This window comes from Schistocerca serialis, chromosome 5 (genome assembly GCF_023864345.2).
Source record: "Schistocerca serialis cubense isolate TAMUIC-IGC-003099 chromosome 5, iqSchSeri2.2, whole genome shotgun sequence".
NCBI classification, from domain to species: domain Eukaryota; kingdom Metazoa; phylum Arthropoda; class Insecta; order Orthoptera; family Acrididae; genus Schistocerca; species Schistocerca serialis.
The window spans coordinates 84,831,818-84,846,482 of record NC_064642.1 but is presented as its reverse complement, the minus strand read 5'-3'; the positions used below and the strand labels follow the sequence as shown (position 1 = coordinate 84,846,482).

The window sequence follows — 14,665 nt, the reverse complement described above, 5'->3', positions numbered from 1 at the left end:
GGAAACAGTTTGGCCTATGGATGCTCAGGAATTTGGAAATCTCGCGTACAGACGTATGACCCAAGTGACACCCAGTCACCTGACCCGGTTGGAAGTCCGTGAGTTCCGCGGAGCGCCCCATTCTGTTCTCTCACGATTTGCTATTGGCTACTGAGGTCGCTGATATGGAGGACCTGGCAGTAGGTGGCAGCACACGCACCTAATATGAAAAACGTACACTCCTGGAAATGGAAAAAAGAACACATTGACACCGGTGTGTCAGACCCACCATACTTGCTCCGCACACTGCGAGAGGGCTGTACAAGCAATGATCACACGCACGGCACAGCGGACACACCAGGAACCGCGGTGTTGGCCGTCGAATGGCGCTAGCTGCGCAGCATTTGTGCACCGCCGCCGTCAGTGTCAGCCAGTTTGCCGTGGCATACGGAGCTCCATCGCAGTCTTTAACACTGGTAGCATGCCGCGACAGCGTGGACGTGAACCGTATGTGCAGTTGACGGACTTTGAGCGAGGGCGTATAGTGGGCATGCGGGAGGCCGGGTGGACGTACCGCCGAATTGCTCAACACGTGGGGCGTGAGGTCTCCACAGTACATCGATGTTGTCGCCAGTGGTCGGCGGAAGGTGCACGTGCCCGTCGACCTGGGACCGGACCGCAGCGACGCACGGATGCACGCCAAGACCGTAGGATCCTACGCAGTGCCGTAGGGGACCGCACCGCCACTTCCCAGCAAATTAGGGACACTGTTGCTCCTGGGGTATCGGCGAGGACCATTCGCAACCGTCTCCATGAAGCTGGGCTACGGTCCCGCACACCGTTAGGCCGTCTTCCGCTCACGCCCCAACATCGTGCAGCCCGCCTCCAGTGGTGTCGCGACAGGCGTGAATGGAGGGACGAATGGAGACGTGTCGTCTTCAGCGCTGAGAGTCGCTACTGCCTTGGTGCCAATGATGGTCGTATGCGTGTTTGGCGCCGTGCAGGTGAGCGCCACAATCAGGACTGCATACGACCGAGGCACACAGGGCCAACACCCGGCATCATGGTGTGGGGAGCGATCTCCTACACTGGCCGTACACCACTGGTGATCGTCGAGGTGACACTGAATAGTGCACGGTACATCCAAACCGTCATCGAACCCATCGTTCTACCATTCCTATACCGGCAAGGGAACTTGCTGTTCCAACAGGACAATGCACGTCCGCATGTATCCCGTGCCACCCAACGTGCTCTAGAAGGTGTAAGTCAACTACCCTGGCCAGCAAGATCTCCGGATCTGTCCCCCATTGAGCATGTTTGGGACTGGATGAAGCGTCGTCTCACGCGGTCTGCACGTCCAGCACGAACGCTGGTCCAACTGAGGCGCCAGGTGGAAATGGCATGGCAAGCCGTTCCACAGGACTACATCCAGCATCTCTACGATCGTCTCCATGGGAGAATAGCAGCCTGCATTGCTGCGAAAGGTGGATATACACTGTACTAGTGCCGACATTGTGCATGCTCTGTTGCCTGTGTCTATGTGCCTGTGGTTCTGTCAGTGTGATCATGTGATGTATCTGACCCCAGGAATGTGTCAATAAATTTTCCCCTTCCTGGGACAATGAATTCACGGTGTTCTTATTTCAATTGCCAGGAGTGTATGTTTCTGGGGGTTTCTGGATACTTTTGATCACATAGTGTTAGTTGTAAATAATCCATTCCAGCTCAAAACGTACAATGATGCACATAATTACAATACCAGAAGGAAAAATTCTAGTCATTACTCCACTTTGAGGATGCCTTTAGCACAAAAATTGTGTAAAATCCTGTGACCAAACGTGTGGTCATTGCGATATGTCATAAAATATCTGACAAGCTGCAATGAAATTTTAAACCAAACTGAAATATCTGTGAGGTTTCGGGATTACAGCCGGATCATGTTGACTTATTGCTACAATTTTTCCCCTGCAATCGTTCAGCCATCTTCAGAATAGTATCCGCAAATGGAAAATGCTAGTTCACGATGTCGGCTTTATAGCCAAAAATAGGCGCGGAGATGCATTAGCACTGTCCGACGTCACAGGAGCGTCTTCTATCGAAATCCGCTCCATCTGCAAATACTGCTCCAACTATGGCACAGAGGTGCATGCGTAAAGTTCGCAAAGCGCGCTCGCGGCACTAAAAACAAGCGGCAGACGTCGCCAGACGTATTATAATGAATAACATATTTCCTTTCAGAAGGAATCGATCAACAGGTGTGAAGCCTTGTCCAGTTGAAAGCCGCAGTCAAATTAATAAGATCTCGTGTTAGACGTGTTCCCATAGATTCTTTAATCACTGAATTTCTGAATGGTCTCGCTGTGGCCAAGATGTTTGTGGCAGGATAATCCATAGTGTGTGCTGTTGTAATACGATGTCCAGCTATGGCCGACTTACTGGGCTGGGAAAGGCAAGTGTGGCGCCCAACTTCAACGCACCTTTCATGTATTGTGCGTGGCCCCCAACTTCAACGCACCTTTCATGTATTGTGCGTCGCCGCCCCAATTTTTGGCTGTAAAGCCGACATTGTAAATTACCATTGTCCAGTGGCGGACCCACCTAAAGATGGTCAAACAGCTGCCAGCCGAGATACTGTGGCAAGGAGTCAACACTATTCGGCTGCAGTCCCGAAACCTCATAGAATATACAGTGCGCCGGGAAAACTTCAAGAGTCACATCAAAGTGAAAATGATTGTCCTTGATAATTTCTGAATTCAGTACAAAAATTTCTTAATTTTTTTGTCTTCAGTGATTGCTTTACAGTATCCCTCTTTCAGTCTAACATGTCTAAAACAGCTCGCAGGCAGTTTCTGAGGATGGGTCGAGATCTCAGATATTGGTCCTGAGTTCAAGACGTCTTGTGCAGACGGCGACCTCCATCTCTCGAGAGCCGCTCAAGGCAGCTCTCACGTGTCAGACAAGAAAGACACTGAAACTTCCTGGCAGATTAAAACTGTGTGCCAGACCGAGACTCGAACTCGTTGACCTTTGCCTTTCGCGGGTAATTGCTTTCCGAACTCAGATGGAAGAACAATTGCCCGCGAAAGGCAAAGGTCCCGAGTTCGAGTCTCGGTATGGCACACAGTTTTAATTTGCCAGGAAGTTTCATATCGGCGCACACTCCGCTGCAGAGTGAAAATCTCATTCAAGAAAGACACTAGCGACATAGTCGGAAGAGCTGAGAGGTCACGTAGCGCGCTGAGCGGCCATATTGCGTCCTAGATTTGTGCCGTATTTCACAGCTTATACACCACCTCATGATGGTAATATATTTTGTTGTACTCATACACATTAATTAAAATTTCCCACGTAACTGCGTGTTTGGAGCCATAATGTGTGGCCGTAGCATGTTTTCTGAGCGTATAAATCGCCGTTTCTACCTCCTACATTAACAACACTAACAGTTAGTCTGTTTCGAAAGTTCTGACTTCGATAATGCTCCGCAGCAAATAACATATAAAAACATCATAGACGCATTACGAACGAACGAAAATAAAGAAAACTGCCACTGAAGGGACTTGATTCTACCTTGATACGCAAATGTGCATCAACGACTTGTGCGGTCTCCAATGCCCCACATCAACAAGGCAACGAACTGTTCTACAAAGCTGTATTGCCGTTGCTGGGACAGTTAACACTACAGTCGCGATAGACACGCGCTGTGACTGAGTGCCAGCGACGTGTCGGTAAAAAAAGTAACGGAGAAAGCTCAGGACGATGTTGTGCATTTAATTACTTTGACCGAGGGAAGTCCACCGTTATGGAATGTACAGTTACTGGACTGCAAGAACAGAAGTAAGAAGCAAAGTTTGTTGGCAGAAATGGCTATAGTTAACACCGTCAGAGAAGAAATTCATCAGAATATCCGCAAATATGGAATCAGGCAAATAAGGTTTATTACATACAGGGATAAACAATAATCTGTATATTGAGCAAGCAGTAAAGGAAACAAAAGAAAAATTTGGAGTAGGTATTAAAATCCATGGAGAAGAAATAAAAACTTTGAGGTTCGCCGATGACATTCTAATTCTGTCAGAGACAGCGAAGGACTTGGAAGAGCAGTTGAATGGAATGGACAGTGTCTTGAAAGGAGAATATAAGATGAACATCAACAAAAGCAAAACGAGGATAATGGAATGTAGTCGAATTAAGTCGGGTGATGCTGAGGCAATTAGATTAGGAAATGAGACACTTAAAGCAGTAAAGGAGTTTTGCTATTTGGGGAGCAAAATAACTGATGATGGTCGATGTAGAGAGGATATAAAATGTAGACTGGCAATGGCAAGGAAAGCGTTTCTGAAGAAGAGAAATTTGTTAACATCGAGTATTGATTTAAGTGTCAGGAAGGCATTTCTGAAAGTATTTGTATGGAGTGTAGCCATGTATGGAAGTGAAACATGGACGATAAATAGTTTGGACAAGAAGAGAATAGAAGCTTTCGAAATGTGGTGCCACAGAAGAATGCTGAAGATTAGATGGGTAGATCACATAACTAATGAGGAAGTATTGAATAGGATTGGGGAGAAGAGAAGTTTGTGGCACAACTTGACCAGAAGAAGGGATCGGTTGGTAGGACATGTTCTGAGGCATCAAGGGATCACAAATTTAGTATTGGAGGGCAGCGTGGAGGGTAAAAATCGTAGAGGGAGACCAAGAGATGAATACACTAAGCAGATTCAGAAGGATGTAGGTTGCAGTAGGTACTGGGAGATGAAGAAGCTTGCACAGGATAGAGTAGCATGGAGAGCTGCATCAAACCAGTCTCAGGACTGAAGACCACAACAACAACAACAAATAGAAAAGTTCTGCATCACCCGATTTCCAGCACATCTCAAAATTGACGTTGACTGTGGATGTTGTATCACAGACACAGTCCCTTTGACTGTTCAGAGACGTCACTAAACCCACCCAAAGATGTAAACAATCATCCATGAGGTGCCCCTATTAGACGGAGGGGGTCCGACAGCTGGTCAGTTCCAGTCATTCCACTGGGAAGGAGGTACACGCCTCATTTGTCTGTAGTTCAACGATGCCTAGGCGGTCAATACTGCAGTTCGGTCGCTTTGTGCCTGGAAGGGCTCTCAACAAGGGAAGTGTCCAGGCGTCTCGGAGTGAACCAAGGCGAAGTTGTTCTGACATAGAGAAGATACGGAGAGACAGAAACTAAAGATGACATACCTTGCTCAGGCCGCCCAAGGACTGCTACTTCATTGGATGACCGCTACCTAATGATTATGGCTCTGAGGAACCATGACAACAACGCCACCATGTTGAATACTGCTTTTCGTGCAGCCACAGGACGTCGTGTTACGACTCAGATTGTTCATAATAGGCTGCATGATGCGCAGCTTCACTCCTGACGTCCATGGCGAGGTCCATCTTTGTAGCCACGACACTATGCAGCGCCGTGCAGGTGGGTCCAACATGCCGAATGGACCACTCAGGATTGGCATCACGTTCTGTTGACCAGTGAATGTCTCATATGCCATCAACCAGACAGTCGTCGGAGACGTGTTTGGTGGCAGCCCGACAGGCTGAACGCCTTAGACACACTGTCCAGCGATTGTAGCAAGGTGGAGGCTGGTTCAAATGGCTCTGAGCACTATGGGACTTAACATCTGTGGTCATCAGTCCCCTAGAACTTAGAACTACTTAAACCTAACTAACCTAAGGACATCACACACATCCATGCCCGAGGCAGGATTCGAACCTGCGACCGTAGCAGCCGCACGGTTCCGAACTGCGTGCCTAGAACCGCTAGACCACCGCGGCCGGCCAAGGTGGAGGTTCCCTGCTTTTTTTGGGGTGGCCTTATGTGGAGCCGACGAACGCCGTTGGTGGTCATGGAAGGAGCCGTCACTCCTGTACGATACTTGAATGCCAACCTCAAACCGATAATGCAACCATATCTGCAGCATATCTGGGAGGCATTGGTCTTCATGGACGATAATTCGCGCCCCCTTCGTGCACATCCTGTGAATGATTCCTTCAGTATAACGACATGGCTGCAGCATGTTCTCCAGACATGAAGCCCATTGAACATGCCTGGGATACATTGAAAAGGGCTGTTTGTGGATGATGTGACCCACCAATCACTTTGAGGTATCTACCCCGAATTGCCGTTGAATAGTGGGACAATCTGGACCAACAGTGCCTCGATGAACTTGTGGATAGTATGCCACGACGAATACAGGCATGCTTCATTGCAAGAGGACTTGGTACTGGGTATCAGAGGTACCGGTGTGTACAGCAATCTGGACCACCACCTCTGAAGGTCTCACTGTATGGTGGTACAACGAGCAATGTGTGGTTTTCATGGGGAATAAAAAAGGACGGAAATGATGTTTATGTTGATTTCTATTCCAATTTTCTGTACAGATTCCGGAGCTTTCGGAACCGAGGTGTGTGTAGATAAATTAACATATACATACAAGTGAAGTCATACTTGAGTTGTAAACGCTTTGAAACTCCAGAAACGATCATTTAACTTCAAGTAATGTAGCGAATTTTACATGAGGTGGCATTTATTAATTACACGCTGACGGAAAAGAATCGCAACATCAAGAAGGAGTTGTGTGACATAAGAAAATATGGTAGGCACGTTTCTACATCTTAAAAATTATGTCTATACAAATTTCGCGCCAGTAGCATAAGAGTACTAGTAGCACCACTATGAAAATGCAAATCGTTTTTGTAATGGTCGAGAACGTTAGTTACCCTTAAGAATGAGTTTATGTTAGTCACAATGCCCTTACGGTGGTAAAGACGCCATTATCGGCTCCTCACTGAGTTTGGATGAGGCCGCGTTACAGGGCTAAGAGAAGTTGGATGTTTCTTCTGCGATATCGCAGCAATACTGCCACTAACTAACTGTTAGAAATCGGTTACCTCAGGGATAGTTCCAAACCAGGCGCCCTGAAGGGTGCCTTCCACAAACACCAACCAACTGCCGTTTGCGACTTCAGTGGTATTAGTTGCGAACTCATTGGGAGGCAGGGTGGAGGTCTCCTAAGTTTCAGATGAAAGCTTGTTCTGCCTTGGGGCCAATGATGTCCCTCTGTTGGTTACAAGAACGCCAGTTGAGGGCCTGCAACCAGCCTGTTTGCATACTGGCTACGGTGGACCTACATCTGGAGCTCTGGTGCGTGGTGCGATTTCGTATGGCAGCAGGAGCACTCACGCCCTCATCGTACACACCATGGCTGCATATTTGTGCGTCAGTCTGGTGCTTCGACTTGTCATTCATGTACAGCATTCCACGGGGGTGTTTTCCAACAGGTCTACTCTCCCCCACATACCGCTGTTGTAACCCAATATGCGCTACAGAGTGCCGAAATGTTGCTTTGGCCTACTCGATCACCAGATCTGTCTCCAGTCGAGCACATATGGAAAATCACCGAACGACAACTCCAGCCTTATGTACAAACAGTATTAACCGTCGCCGTATTGAGCGATCAACTGCAACAGTCACGCAACTCCATCCCTCAAACTGACATCCGGCACCTATACAATTCAGTCCATGCACGTTTGCATGCTTGATCCAACATTCTGGCGGTCACATCAGTTACTAATGAACCAGCGTTTCATATTTGCAATGTCTTACCTAGGTCATATATTAACCTGTGATCTTACAATGTTAATCACTTAAATACGGTACCTAGACAAATGTATTCCCAAAATTTCATTACCCTACATTAATTACTTTTCAATGTTGCGATTTTTTTCCGTCAGCGTAGCATTATATTGGATACTGACTAAGAGACCTTCAGTGATTTACGAGTTTTTTTTTAAGTCAATACAAGTAAAAATGTCCAAATTAATGTATGTACGGAAATGCTTCATTTATCACATATTCGCTCTACTGTAATTTGAAAGTTTATGGATAGCGAGATAAAATTGGTGAAATGTTATTCATTGCCAGTTGTTACTTTAACAGCCGGCCTGAGTGGCCGTGCGGCTCTAGGCACTACAGTCTGGAGCCGAGCGACTGCTACGGTCTCAGGTTCGAATCCTGCCTCGGGCATGGATGTGTGTGATGTCCTTAGGTTAGTTACGTTGAATTAGTTCTAAGTTCTAGGCCACTGATGACCTCAGAAGTTCAGTCGCATAGTGCTCAGAGCCATTTGTACCATATTTTGTTACTTTAACAAATATTAAAGAGAATAAACGTATCTGATGCTAGAAATATTAGTCTGACAACCAGTCTGTCGTTAACACTAACAGATTTACGCGTAATAGTATCTGGATTGGCAATTATGGGTCCATTTAGAAAGAGTATTTCTTCTGTCTCCATCGCTGTCATTCTTATAAAATTTCGCTGTTGTTGTGTATTTTCAATCACAAATTCTCTAATGAGGTTCTTGTATGCTTAAAATCATTCCACGACCTAATCCGTTGCCAATAAAAGTATGAAAATTGCTGCTGCAGCCGACGATCTTCCTTCAAGCACAGGACTACGAGAGAAAACTCTTGCGGAGAGTGATCTCTCAGCCCTGACAGACACTCACACCTCTACATATGCTCCCGCAAGACTCTCAGACACTTACGAAAGTAGTCCCAAGTAGCAATCAGACAGTAACCATCATTCGAAGTGTAAACATAATTCGAGTACAATCTTAGAGTACAAAACTGTCTGAGAGCAAAAAACTCTCCATGCGTGTCTCAGCCCCCTATAAAAGCCCTTATTCTTAGTTGGCGTGGCATAAATATCATCAATTAATTAATTGTTTTTACTACCATTTTACCTGACCTCGCACGCCATTATTTTATTTTGATAGCGAAGAGCAGAGTAATTTTTCTCCTTTACGATGAATGAAGCGCTTTGTCCTCGCAGGAGTTACAGGATATCACGATACCGTACGTCGACAGGGCACTGGGGTGGAGCGTGTAACTTGCTTGGCGGATTGGACGGTTCACTTGTCGACAGGAGTGGTAAGAGGGGAGAGGGCGGCTAGGGGTCGACGGATATCTTGCTACAGGAAAACCTCATTCCCTTCCCACCTGTGTCATTGAGTCTCTCAACAGCAAGGGTCACCTCATCAGATGGCGAATTTGACACCTAGTACGTAATTAAGCGAAAACTCGGCAGCCAAGTGGAACCCTTTAACGTCACACGTAACTTAATTAGCAACGCGATGGCAGCTCGTCAGGGAGCAAAGTGGGAGAGGGAAGCGGGGGGGGGGGGGGGGGGATTGAGATTAAGCTAACGCTTCGGAGTGGGGTGAGGGACCAGAAGAGAGACCGAAGCGAGAACTGCGTGATGTGGTGGATGGGTAAGTTACCTTACCACACGACTCTGGGCAACGATTCGCTGAAAGACGTACGTAACTCAGAATTCCATAACTGTGAACGTAGGTATGAGATCACTGTAACATTTTTTGCTCATCAGAAGCACTTAACATACCATTGCTGGTCATTATACGAGGTGTAAAGACAAGGTACCACCAAATTTTCAAAAAAACGGTTCAAATGGCTCTGAGCACTATGGGACTCAACTGCTGTGGTCATAAGTCCCCTAGAACTTAGAACCACTTAAACCTAACTAACCTAAGGACATCACACACATCCATCCCCGAGGCAGGATTCGAACCTGCGACCGTAGCGGTCGTGCGGTTCCAGACTGTAGCGCCTTTAACCGCTCGGCCACTCCGGCCGGCGCCAAATTTTCAGAAAATATTCCTCGCAAATAGAGAAAGAACATATGTTATACGAACGTGGGTCCGGAAATGATTCATTTCCATGTTAAAACACATTTCCTACAACTCTTCACAGAACATGAATTGGGGGAGACACGCAAGAACAGAATTTACTTACGTACCACTTGAAACTCTTTCTTACAGGAATTTTTGAAAAACCCTTACAGATTAACCTCCATCGCACTGAATCACAGATAGATCCCTCCGTTAGTACGTATGGTTCTGCTGTCTTCCGGAATACAACTACGCATATACTACTCATATTGTACCGGGGTTTCGACCACACGAGCTTAGAAATGCCCCAGCTATAAAAGCCATAAGCGTTTACATCGGGAAAACGTCCACACTAGTGGCCTGTTAAATGTCTTCCTATTCATCCCTCATGGAATCTGGTATACAGAAGCCGACTGGAGTTAACGGTGAAGCGAAAAGCAGTTCTGCCGCGCATAAACTACACGATAGTTAACAGTAAAAAAGACACTTCTTGTAGTAGCTCAAGAAAGCACTGTAAGTTAGAAGATTGATCCTGGGTAGAAGAACTGTAGGTGATGTTTCTGTTTATATCGAAAACACTTCAGAAAATTTATCTCATTTACGTTTTCAGACACCAGACAATTGCTGTCTTTCTATCCTCTAGTTTCTATACGATTTGTTCTCGATGGTTTTCAGATCTAAGTCTCCTTTCTTACTAATTTCAATTAAACCTGACACTGTCAGTCTGGGACATGAAACACACACTTTTTTCACAAGAGTCTTGATTTAAATTCTTGAATTCACGACTGTTAATCCATTTCGTCCTTTATGAGTCATCAGAAACAATATCTTGTTACAAAGTGAGACGCAGATTCGGCCTTTAGGGCACATCATGGTCTCTTGCCACCATCATCTATGAATAAAAGTGTTTGCCGTACGTTTTGTCCAATTTTTAAGTCATTATCTAACTACAGTCTAAACAATACAATTCACGACCACACGGAAGAGCTTAGAATTTATTGCATCATTCAGCAGCTCATAAGAAAATCAGTAGCAAATATACATTAAAAGCATTCAGAGAGAGCTATCAGCTAGATATGCTAAACTATGGGCCTGTTTAGTTTAAATCCGCATGACGCAATATTTTGGAATATGCTTTCTGTTGACGCATTATGACTATTTTTGTCCAACAAATTTCAATGTTGGAATGAGTATGGATTTCGCAAACTATAGTGAGACACTCACGTTGATTATTTGCCCCTGGATCCAGAAGGCAGCTATTGCGGCGCCCAGGTAGATCATGTGTTCATCGACTTCCAAAAGGCACTCTCTACAGTTTCTCGGTCACCAAGTGGAAAAAAATTACAATTGTAAGAATAATCGGATCATATTTTTAGATTGGCTTAGAAACTTCCTACCCAGCGGAACGCAGTGTTCATTTTTAAAAATGAAGAATTTGTTGGGTGTGAAAGTAGATTTTGATGTATACCAGGCGACTGTTATGGGATGTTCATTGTTCATGATATATACATAATTGCATAAATAATCGATTAGGCTGTTCGCCGACGACGGTGTTGTGTATAGGAAGGAAGTTGTATTGCAATATAGGAAGACCAGCTCAGGTGTTCTGTCAGTGTACAAAAATATATTTCCTTAGGAGTATACTTCCAAATGGTAAGAGAGAATAGCCTCTATTCTGCCGGCTTCTAATTTGTACACCTACTATAATATTCGTACCTTTGTATTGTCCGACGTTTTGTAGGGTCACTGCGATTAACATGCGTCTTGAAACCATATTGTGAGCTGTGAGTTGTGTGTGTTGAGGTATAGATCGTTTGAAAGATGTGTAGAGTTCGTTGTAGTATTCATCGAAATTTTTGTGGGAATTACTGTTATAAGGGTAATGGCAATATGATGTTTTATTTATGAGTAAATATACACGAACTGACATTCTTTGTGATTCGTTTGTGGTAACGTGACAAAGAGAAAATGGGGATGCTGTCTGTAATGTACCACTATGTTTCTGATAATGTACCGGTAAAATTTAAGAAACTTGCTCTTATAGTGACCTTTAAAAATGCGTTTACCAATATTAGTGCAATATAATGTCTGTAAAATATGTGGTGACTTTGCTAATGCATTCTTTAGCCTAAGTTATTAAATAAGTAAGTACTTTGTATTACAATGCTACGAAGGCTTTATGAAACGTAGAGCGCAAAGGAACAGTATTTTCTTGTAAAAGTATGGATAAATGCGGATCATGGATTAAATGAATGTGCACGCATATAACATGTGTCCAAGCTGAAAATGAAGTGGAATGCTCATAATAAAAACGTAAACGGGGATATAACTTTTTTTGCCGCAGTAAAGTGTCTCCCAGTGAATTGGAAGAGCATAATCTTTCATATGAATATATGATGTTCGGTTTAGGCACGTCGGGCTTATCACAAATTGCCATCGATATTGCAGAACCAAACGATTGCTCCATAGTTTCAATGCAGAAGAAGCAATGGGAGCCAGAAAGTGGATAAAGGTGCCCATCCAAGTGGGAAAATATCACCGAATCCGAGGGAAATGATGAAAGTTCTAAGCAATACGAAAAAAGTACACAGGAAAGCTGAAGTGTGTGTTTTTTCTATTTTCCACGCTTGCTTCGGCAAAATCTTGTTTGGTCACCAATCTTACACACTTGGTAAGCAGATGGCGTACACAAGTGTCCTCCGTTAAATTAACCGGAGATCGTGTGTACAGAAACGGTATCCAACTACAAAGTTGAAATAAATTTCCCGAATCATGTAAACAACTGATGTACTAAAAGACAGACACTGGGAAAGATGGAGTGGGGGATACTTCTAAACTATTTACAAGTGGACTTTCGCCATAATATATGCTGTGAGTATGTCGTAAGCAAGCGCGAAATTAATTGGAAGAATTGTAAGACAGGGGATCTCACAGATCAGATAGCTTAGGAACTCAAAGGACGAGATATTTTCTTGTACAGGCTCTGGACGCATTAACACGAAGGATTCATACTAGAGGCAGAGAAGAAAATCACATTTAATTATCAGTTCGTTTAGTAAATTCAAGGGCCCCTTAGGTTCCCCAAGTAAACGTACAGATCCTTTGCCATTATTAATACGTATGAACTATTTACAGTCTGTCTGCAGATAATCCCATCGTTTATGGTCTAGTAAAGTCATTAGAGGATCAAAACGATTCACGAAATTATTTAGACATCTGCATGGTGCGGAAGTGGCAATCAAGTCTGAGCAATAAAAAGCGAAATACACGAGTTGTCAAAACTTTTAAGTAGACTACGATTACATTATAAATACACATATTCAACTTCTGCTGACAACTAATGCCCTCGAATTTGTTTACATGAAAACAGTTAAAGCTTTTAAAATAAAACGAACGTTATTAACATTCTACAATCTTTCATGTCCGCGTATCTGCAGCCTTCTGCCGCCAAGAGGGTTCCGAATTGTAGAGTCTGACATGGCGGTGTGTTGCGGAAATACGTCGGTGCTTAAGAAATAGCATACTGTAATAGAGTTTCGAATTCGAGGAGTTCGTCCACACATGGAACAGCCTTTCCTTCAGCATGATAAGGCCAGACTTTGCACGAGCGATGCGACATCTGCAGCAGTTTGACGCCTTGGGGTCACTGTTATCAGTCATTCTCCATATAGTCCGTGCTTGGCTCCAGTCAACTTTCATCGCTTTTCAAAACTTGAACAGCACCTTCGAGCATTTCACTTTGACAGTGATGAAACGGTGCAAGCAGAGGCGATGTTGTGGCTCTATGAACAGAGCGAGACATTCTAATCGACCCAGTCAACAGACTGGCATCACATTGGGAGAAATTTATTCGTCGACAGGGTGACTTTTTAGAGAAATAAATATGTAGACATGAAAAATAATAAAAATGTGGAATGTTAATAACGTTTTTTTTTCAGTCAAAAAGCTTTAAGAGTGTCAAACGATAGAGAGCAGCAATCAGTCGTCGTTTCTTTTCTAGCTTTATTAAGGCTAGTGAGTAGCCATTATCAGTGCTAAAAAATAAAAGAATTACATAGTCAGGGCATAATATAAAAAATTACAACTCATGACATAAGCTATATCACTTGGACATTACATTACGAACCAGTATCTCAGAGTTTCTATTCATTCCTTATTACGTCTTCACCTTTCGTTCGGGCTCCTGTCACAGTTCATTTAAGACTATTGTGTAATGAAGCTAGGCTTTGCAGATAACACATCGGTTGGCTGTATGGTGCCCTCTATATGAACCACGTAACACGTAATCTTCATAGTAAAGCAGCATGATTTCTAATAAACCAAAAAATTTGCATAGGAATAAAATAAAATAACGTACAATTATTAACGATGCACTATTTACTTACTGCCACATTTAACAGTTAACAATAGCACTGCGTCTTCAGGCCACAAGTGGCCCATTGGGACTATCCGACCGCCGTGTCATCCTCAGTTGAGGATGCAGATAGGAGGGGCGTGTGGCGAGCACACCGCTCTCCCGGTCGATATGATGGTTTTCTTTGACCGGAGCCGCTACTATTCGGTCGAGTAATTCCTCATTTGGCATCACGAGGCTGAGTGCACCCCGAAAATGGCAACAGCACATGGCGGCCCGGATGGTTACCCATCCAAGTGACGACCACGCCAGACAGCGCTTAACTTCGGTGATCTGACGGGAACCGGTGTATCCACTGCGGCAAGGCTGTTGCCTGACAGTTAACAATAGAAGATGTAAAAATGCTAGATTCACTCCTTATGAGCCAGTTGTTTTGTTAATTTCTAAGAAGCATATGTAGCGTCAGCAAAAAAATTTCATAAAGTCGTTACAAATCATTAGGAGGCTCGTGATGTATGCTATGACTATTGCAATTGATTTTATTTGAATATTCTTCTTTTGTACCTTCTTTTTAATCGTCGTGACGAGGTATGTGGCTCCTTTT

At 44.3% G+C, this 14,665-nt stretch overlaps 1 pseudogene; it reads right to left on the bottom strand.

Moving 5' to 3' along the window:
- Positions 1-14,317: 14,317 nt before the first annotated feature.
- On the bottom strand, positions 14,318-14,435 carry LOC126482813 (5S ribosomal RNA; annotated as a pseudogene).
- Positions 14,436-14,665: the final 230 nt, after the last annotated feature.